This window comes from Petromyzon marinus, chromosome 17, assembly GCF_048934315.1.
Source record: "Petromyzon marinus isolate PM22_M1 ecotype Great Lakes invasive population chromosome 17, UKy_Petmar_22M1.pri1.0, whole genome shotgun sequence".
In the NCBI taxonomy this organism is placed as follows: Eukaryota; Metazoa; Chordata; class Hyperoartia; order Petromyzontiformes; family Petromyzontidae; genus Petromyzon; species Petromyzon marinus.
In genome coordinates, this window is record NC_133683.1 from 2,014,733 (window position 1) to 2,023,540 (window position 8,808).

The following is an 8,808-nucleotide window of genomic DNA, read 5'->3' on the forward strand; positions in this document are numbered from 1 at the left end:
GGCCGGAGTTGGTGTGAACAAGATAATAAAGAGACGATGTCTCCTGCAACTACCTCGTCTCCGACAGTGTGTGCGACACACACCACACGTCGGAAGGAGAACACTTCACAAGTATAAATGCTGCCTGTGTCAGTCGAGTCACATTTGCTCTAATTTATTTTGATGGTGACCTAAGACAGGAGAAGCAAAATACACTTCTTCAGGAAGTGATATTTTTTTCATAATGCAGAGGCTGTGCCTGATACACATCTTTCACGTGTTGTTTGGCAACCCTGGTGCCCAGTAAACGCCATATGGCCAGATCTTTGCATTGAATTCCAAGTATTAATTCCTCCATACTTGTGCACAGTTGAGTTTTTATTCCATTCCCTTCATGAACCATGTTTTTGAACTTTACATCATAGTAAGATAGTACATGCCGATGAATAATTAATAGATGCTTGAAAACATCTATCCCCCACCATCTGCCTGTGTTTGGCCTAAAACCCAATCACCCAGAATGCCCAAATTCACCTTACATACTCTAGGAATGTAAGCAGGTTAATGCCTGTATATCCATCACAATCATCACTCCCAAATGTGAAGACATGTCACGAGACTCGCTGACTTTTCTTAAAATACTTGAGAAATACAAATCATAGCTGAATATTTTCAATTCCATGTGTATAAGCCTTTGTCTCAGATTTATTGTAAAATAAATATACATGTACAATATAAACATTCAAATATCAGAAAATATTTAATGTATGTTGAATTTCTTTCACACTGTACATAACCAACCATGCTAAACAAGACATGATAAAAACAATCCAAGTCATGGGTTGCATACAATATGCAACTTTGGTTTATTGATTACAAATTACATAAAAGGTTCTGAAATTTTACAATACAGGTATAGTGCAATCTAAATAAGCAAATGTACTTTTACAGTGATTTCCCAAATGTTTATAACTACACAAATACTAGCATGTATGTTCCCAATAAAGTAGTCTCCTTCCAAAATGGCTAAAACCAAAATTAGTTTAGTTGTGCTCACAATATTGTTCACATATCCGTTCTATTTCAAGTGACATTTGAGTCTGTATGGATTTGCTGTGCAAAATACTGCTGCAACCATTCAATAACTCCAACCCTGAACGAACTTTATCACATTTTTCCAATACTTTGTTGTGGCACTTCCATTAACAGGGCAATTACTGTGCCCCATGGGCCCCACAAGTTCACAAGTAATTGCGATTCACACCACAGCACCTGAAGTACCATTGATGTTTAACAACCATGAATTAGCAGGACCAAGCGAACGTATCCTTCTGAGTAGAAACCTCGACCACCGCCATAAAATGCTTTCGGGCTTTCTACATCATGGGTAGTCAGCCATCCTTGTTCTCCTTGATGGTGTCAACCAGCTCTTTCAGACGCGACAGGTGGTACACGGCCCTGAGAAGAGACACGATTGAGAGAAAATTACTTATTCTTAGTTTTTTCGGTAAAGTCACGTTGAAGAGAAACAACAAAATAACAAAATATATATAAAACAATAAAAAATTCTCACGACGTTTCGACCATAACTCAAACGGTCATCATCAGGTGTGTCGGTTTGCATAAATTTATTTTGAAAACGGCATATTTATTTATATATATAAAAATAACGTTTGCGTCACGCGCAACGATGGCAGTTTGCCAGGACTAGTCCATCTATTTTTTGAAAAGAGGAGGGGGGAGACGAAATTTGTTTTTATGTATGCTGTCTGAAAGGCACTGTAAGCGTGAACAATCAATCAAGAACTGAAATGATTTATCAAATCTTTCCAATGATTGCTAAGATAGAATCCATCTTCTCGGTTGAAATTGTCTCTGTGTTTGTATATGTGGATAGCCTCATGAACGAATCTCTCATGGAAGCCAGATGGCTTACAAAGAACCTCCGTCTTGGAAAAGTCAATGGCATGTGAGCCTACTGAATTAGAACAATGATCTGCTACGGCCGAGGTGTTGGTCCTACCGTGTTTAAGGTCTGCTTTATGTTCACGAATGCGGTCCGAGATATGGCGTTTGGTTTCTCCAATGTAACTACTACCACAGAGGCAACTTAGTTTGTAGACACCAGGGTATTGTATGTCCGGAATCACATCTTTTACAGACGGAACCAGATCACGGATTTTATGTAATGTGTTGAAACGGACCTGGATCTTGTGTTTATTCAAGATTTTGGAGATCTTTTTTGTGATCCCAGCAATGTAGGGTAAAGTGATGGTTTTGAAAGGCTCCTCAAGAGGGTTCTTCTTCATGGTTTGAGTGATAGCTTTGCGGATTGTATAGTCGGAGTAACCATTAGCCCTAAGAGCTTGGTGTACGTGCTTGAGTTCACTGCTTATGTGTTCCTGGTCGGATATGCATTGGGCTCTATGATACAGAGTCTTGATGAGAGAATTCTTCTGTGATGGATGGTGGTGGGAATCCGGTTTCAGATAAGCATCCGTATGGGTAGCTTTCCTGTAGACAGAGTGGCTCATTGAACCATCAGGTCTCTTTTTAATTAGGACATCCAAAAAAGGTATCTTGCCATCTATTTCGACTTCCATGGTAAATCTGATGGCTGGGTGTATGGAATTGATGTGGTCGAAGAATTTGTCTAGAGCAGGCCGGCCATGTGGCCAGATGACAAAAGTGTCATCCACGTACCTCTTCCATAAGGTTGGGCGCAGAGTGGCAGTCTATTTTGTTGTTTCTCTTCAACGTGACTTTACCGAAAAAACTAAGAATATGAATTACTGCAGTCACGAAAGCTTTAAATCAAAAAGAAAATTACTTGGTTGACTTATTATCAAGGTGGAAGCCAGAAAAATCTCACCAAGTCTCAGGAGGGTTTGGCAGTGATATTTTGCAAATTTCATCAGCGAGTGGTATGTGAGAGGAAAACGGAGAACCCGGTGAAAACAGAGGGAGTAAAATGCAAAACTCCGGATATAGATTCAAGATTCCATTGCCGTATTACTAACTCCTGGTTACCTAGCAGCCAAAATCTATAATATATGCTATTTCAAAACAGTCTCCCATCCAAGTAATAACCAGGCTTACCTGCTTAGCTTATAACATTCAAAATCTGACATCATACTTAGAGGCGGTGCAGCCTCTATGCTGTGCGTGAGTGTGGATATAAAGATAAATTCACAATGGCGTGGAGGGGTTTTCCCAGGGACGATCAGCCCCTAGAAAGACGTCCGTGTTGAAGCTGCCCGGGGAGGGGGCCTCCAAGCCGGGGGAGTCCAACTCCATGTGCGCCCTGCTCAGCAGCTCCTCCAATGAGGCTGTGCATCAAGAATCACGCATCGCACGTCACAACCACATGGGTGGCCGCTCAGCCGTCTCTGTGAGAAAAGACTGAATATGTACCTGAAAACATATGAAATGTCATCTGCTATATACAGACTATATATATACACACACCTAGGGATCTATTGTCCTCTGACACGGGCTCCTCGTTGGCTACATTCGTAAGGCCGGAGATATCCAAAACTTTGAGCCACTCTGGGTACTTTGGTCTGCTTTGCGGGCTCTGAGCGGCACCTGCTCTCTTTGTGCTGGTATCCGTCTCGTGGCTGCTGGTCTGGGAGTCCACATCGCAGTCACGCAGCCAGGCCGGGTACCTGAGCTCAGGAATGCTCGTGATCCCCGACACATCCAGCTTATCCTTTTGGCTTGTCAACCACCTGAGATAGGTACTTGTCGCACAGCCGCCGTTCGGCAAGTGCTCACGCCTAGTTGCTTCACTGCTCCGTAAGTACAACAAAACATTCGTCTGGTTAGAAAAGAAATAATTTTCGGGCTTTGCCGACAAATTTAATGGCATCACGGCCTTGTTGCTTCTCGCTGTTGAGCTCAACCGTTTAGTTGGCTTATTGCCCCTCACCAATGATGCGCCGAGGCTGTGCGCGGTGACCCCGAGAGATGACCGCTTGCCTCTGTGCGACACTGCGAGGTCTCGGTGGGCGCCAGGCGAGCGGAGCAAGGACTTGGAGGAACCGTCAACTGGCGCCGCTAGGAGCTGGTCCGTGGTTAGACTGACCGTCGGGCTATGAGCCACGACCGCTGCAGCGCAGCAGTGAGGCTGCACGTGCCCGAGATGAGGTCCTCCACAAGCAGCATGCCACCTGCAATGTAAGACCCACAGACATTTTACTGGTACACAATGAATTTGCTCTCCCCTAGATTCCTTGACCCCTGAACGGCAATCCTGCAATGTTGCCTTACTTTGCACCATCAGTAACTAATGATGTTATCCGTTTGTGGAGTTTGTGAGAATATGGGATAAATCAGTGCATGAGCTGTTATTGTTTAAACTTCAGATGTGTCCAGTCTAGGATCTGCAAATTTTGACACAAAGGTTGGAGGATCACTTAGATTTCACAAACTTTACAAACTCGATAATCAGTGAAGTTGCTGGAAGATGACAGGAGAAAGAAATGCATGCACCAACCTATCTGTTCAGACCTATGCTATCCTCTCATATGCGTGTGCTTACTGTGGATAGTTTTCTCTGACATAAAATGAACTCATTAATGGAATTTGCCAAGCATCCCAGTGTGGGACTCTCACGAAAATGTATCTTTAGACCTTATTAAGGGTTTTTTTTCTAGGGGAATTACATTACATTCATGATAGCATAGCATAATTGACAAGCACCCAGTACAAGCAAAAAAAATGGGGTTCTCCTCTCCAATTATCCCCCATCCAGTCAACTAGCTTCGATACCTTATGAGACCTCCTTTGCCAGTAACAAGATATAGTAATAGGTTTTTACCCTTTTATCTGGCAAAAAAACTGACACTTTTATACAAGGGATCATGTTTGCGATAACCACAACGCAAGTAGTCAAAATGCAAACAAGAAGACGCTAAGAATAAGAAGACGCCTTTTGGCGTCTTCTGGTCCAACACCAGTGGAGACTGGGATCTCAGAAAAGCCGTCTCGGGTGTGGACCAATCAAATTCAAGGACAGTGCATATTATCAGTTGTCTTTTTTGTTTGCATTTTGACTACTTGTGTTGTGGTTATTGCAAACATGATCCCTTGTATAAAGGTGTCAGTGTTTGTGCCAGATAAAAGGGTAAAAACCTATTACTATAGCTTCGATACCATTGAACCGCCTGCACACTCGATAGCCACTCGAGCGCAAGCACCACGGAGCGATTCCTCGCGTGGCGAGAGGCGCAACCCACCCTCATCCACACTGTGCATCCTCCTCTCCTCCACGCGTCTCCGCTCCGCTATGCTGCGCGGCGCTGTGCTCTGCACGTATCCTGGATGGCGGTGACGCACAGATTCCGCTCTGCTCAAAGTCCTCGATGTAGGCGTCCAGCGCACCGCTCGCCTACGAGCAGCACTGCTCTCCGCACACCACAGGGCTGTGCTAGCCCCCGCTTCCGGTCCGGAGCAGCGAGCTGCCCTGGCTGCCGCGAGGGCTTGTGTCCGTCACCGTGCTGTCGCCCGAAGGGCTGTTTGTCTCACCACCGTTGCAGTTCATTTTGTACGATTTGGGATGCCCGAACCGGATGGGGCCAGGGAGAGGAATCGCTGTGGCTACCAGGTCACCACTGGTCCTGGTATGGGGGGCACCATGAGGAGCTGCTGTGTGCGGAAAGTGGGTCCGACGTCACAACGCATGGGCCAGTGTCGACCACTTCGCGTTAGCAGCTTCAGCGTTAGGTCTCTTAAGCTACTGTGGCTGTTGTCCTTTTTTCAACAAAAATTCCAGCCTTTCCCATGCTTTCCTTCATCACACCTGCAAGCTCTATGTACAATTGAAGTGTCATAAATGCTCTACCTGCCTACTACTACATTATGAATAATATACATTTAAGAATTAGCTGGAGACAACTCCATGTTTAAAACACACTGTATTCAAAAGAGAAGGCTTAACATTTAACATTGGTTAACGTTTGGCATGTACACCTGCATATCAACAAATTACAGTACTACTAATAAAATGAATGCTACATATTAATAGTGGTATTACAGTAGTATGACTACTTATATTTACATATAATCGCACCTCCGAAGAGCACGGTGGGCTTGGTACGGTGCGAAAGAGATTCAACACACATACAGAATACAATACTTTCCGAGCACATTATGCATACCGAACCTCCAAGTTCCTTACCCTACCCTGAATAACAACGTGTGCAGAGTACAGCTCCTTTTTCAATCCATTGCTGGCTGACAGCTGTCCCATGCTATGCAGCTCCCAGGGGGAGGGGTTATTTACCGTACTTCACCACGCTGGTCAGTGTGAATTTGGTGATGGCAGGGGGCTATAGAAGTGCATTACAACAATGTACTGAACATTGCTGCACAATGTCAGGGGGCTATAGAAGTGCATTACAACCACGTACTGAATACTGCTGAACTGGTGGCAGGGGGCTATAGAAGTGCATTACAACCACGTACTGAATATTGCTGCACTGGTGGCAGGGGGCTATAGAAGTACATTACAACCACGTACTGAATATTGCTGAACTGGTGGCAGGGAGCTATAGAAGTGCATTACAACCACGTACTGAATATTGCTGCACTGGTGGCAGGGGGCTATAGAAGTACATTACAACCATGTACTGAATATTGCTGCACTGATGGCAGGGGGCTATAGAAGTGCATTACAACCACGTATTGAATATTGCTGCACTGATGGCAGGGGGCTATAGAAGTGCATTACAACCACGTACTGAATACTGCTGCACTGGTGGCAGGGGGCTATAGAAGTACATTACAACCACGTACTGAATATTGCTGCACTGGTGGCAGGGGGCTATAGAAGTACATTACAACCACGTACTGAATATTGCTGCACTGGTGGCAGGGGGCTATAGAAGTGCATTACAACCACGTACTGAATATTGCTGCACTGGTGGCAGGGGGCTATAGAAGTACATTACAACCACGTACTGGATATTGCTGCACTGATGCCCGCCACGTGAGAGCCACACAGCAGGACAATGCTATACTGTACAATATTGAAATGATTCACCTACAAATACTAAACATTATTGTCTTAACAATCAATACTACTTTTAACATAAACAATAACTAATAAATGCACACGTAGTAATCGCCGTGCTAACCCTTAGCGTGCAATGTGAGCAGAACTTGTGTTGTAAGTCGTACCCAGTCCATTACCGTGCCACACACTCACATTAACAAACCAAAAACATTTACTGAATGTCCTCCTCCTTTACACGGCACAACCAGACAACACTTTGCACACCGAAGTGTCCAAGTCGCGTGCTGAGTGAAGCAAACCCCATTCAATTCTAGATTTAAAGCTTTCGTGGCTGCTAGGATCCATACTCTTTGGTTCTATTGGGTAAAGTCACGTAGGTGAAAATTGTTATTTTATTTTCACCTACGTGACTTTACCCAATAGAACCAAAGAGTATAAACCCCATTCACTCTGCGCTCAGCGTTCAACAAAGTTGAACCTGGCTCGCCCTCACGCCTGCCCATCTCTCTCCGTCTCTCACCGGAGATTATTCCATTGATCGTCTTCGCCTTGCCGTCCAGAGATCCGTGTGGATTATCCGTGAGGGTAGTTAAAGGTCGCGGTTATTCGGAGAAGTTTTTTTAATTAATTTTCCCGCCACAACCACCGCGTCGCCAACGGCCGCTGAAGGCGATGTCCGAGACATGCCGCCCGCGCATGCGCACTGAGGGTTGAGAGAAACCTGCGGGGAGGGGCAGCGGGGGGCGGGGAAGCCGCCGCTGTTGGCCACACCCACATTCAGGCCACGCCCATATTTAACTGACGTCACGGTGACATCATTCTGGGTCGGACTTTATCGTGGGCTGCCTGTGCACGCGAGGAGCTCCTGACTTCTGACTCTGAATTCGAAAAAAATCAAAGATTCACGATGTCTACCTTCGTCGAGATAGGTAAAGTTTAACGTTAGTGTTAGAGATGTGTGTTTGTGTTATATGTTGAGCCTGTAGACAAAACTGCTGGGGATGTGCCAGATGTCTCCATCTAACGTTAAGGAGGTTGGAGTCTGGATAGCGCATACCAGGTGTTACAGGCTACATGATGGGAAGCAGAAGGCATTCTAGTAAAATAGTTTTTTGTTTGTACGTTAATGCTCCTCCTTTTCCTTTACCAACCCATACTCACCGGCATGGTGAAGTATGTGCAAATAACCAACACGATTCGTGCGATCGTCAAGAGGCTCTCCAGCAGGGGATTGGCAAAAGGTCGTACAGGAGCAGTTTTGTGAAAAATAATTGATTCTTTCATAATGTACATCTATGATTTATTATTATTGTTCATGTGGGTAACCTCGGCAAGGGGGGAAGCAAGGTCGGGAAGAGCGGGGGATGGGGCCGCTTTTGACCACGCCCATATTTAGGTGACGTCACGTCCTTTTCCTGTGACGTCACTATAGCGGGGAGTTATCCTTGGCTGGCTGTGCATGAGGAGCCCCCGAGTTCTAACTCACAAGATCTGAGATTAGACCAAAGATTCATGATGTCCACATTTGTTGAGATAGGTAAAGTGTAATGTTCGTGCTATGACGGGGCTTTGGGCCACTTTTAAATATTGAGATCTCGTCAGTGTTTTAATCGGACGCTCAGCAGGGTTTGAGCCAGGATAGTGCATAACAGGTCTAAAAGTGTAGTGTCGGGCTACATGGTGGGCAGCAAAGGGCAGTCCATCAAAATTGGTTGTACTATACATACTATACGTCTTCACCAACCCACATTAACCAGAGTGGTGAAATGTGGATTTGAAGCTTTCGTGACTGCAAGGATCCATACTCTTTG

General features: G+C 45.0%; 1 long non-coding RNA gene across 2 annotated transcripts; it reads right to left on the reverse strand.

Annotated features, from left to right (window-relative positions):
* Positions 1-2,657: 2,657 nt before the first annotated feature.
* LOC142924795 (uncharacterized) lies at positions 2,658-7,768 on the reverse strand. Of its 2 annotated transcripts, none has more exons than XR_012941868.1 (3): positions 7,518-7,768; positions 3,911-4,151; positions 2,658-3,308 (listed from the first exon to the last, which is right to left on the reverse strand). It is a non-coding gene; the product is annotated as an uncharacterized LOC142924795 (long non-coding RNA). The 2 variants fall into 2 exon arrangements; XR_012941867.1 differs by lacking the exon at positions 7,518-7,768 and adding an exon at positions 5,220-5,783 and having other exon boundaries at positions 2,659-3,308.
* Between the last annotated feature and the right edge of the window lie 1,040 nt (positions 7,769-8,808).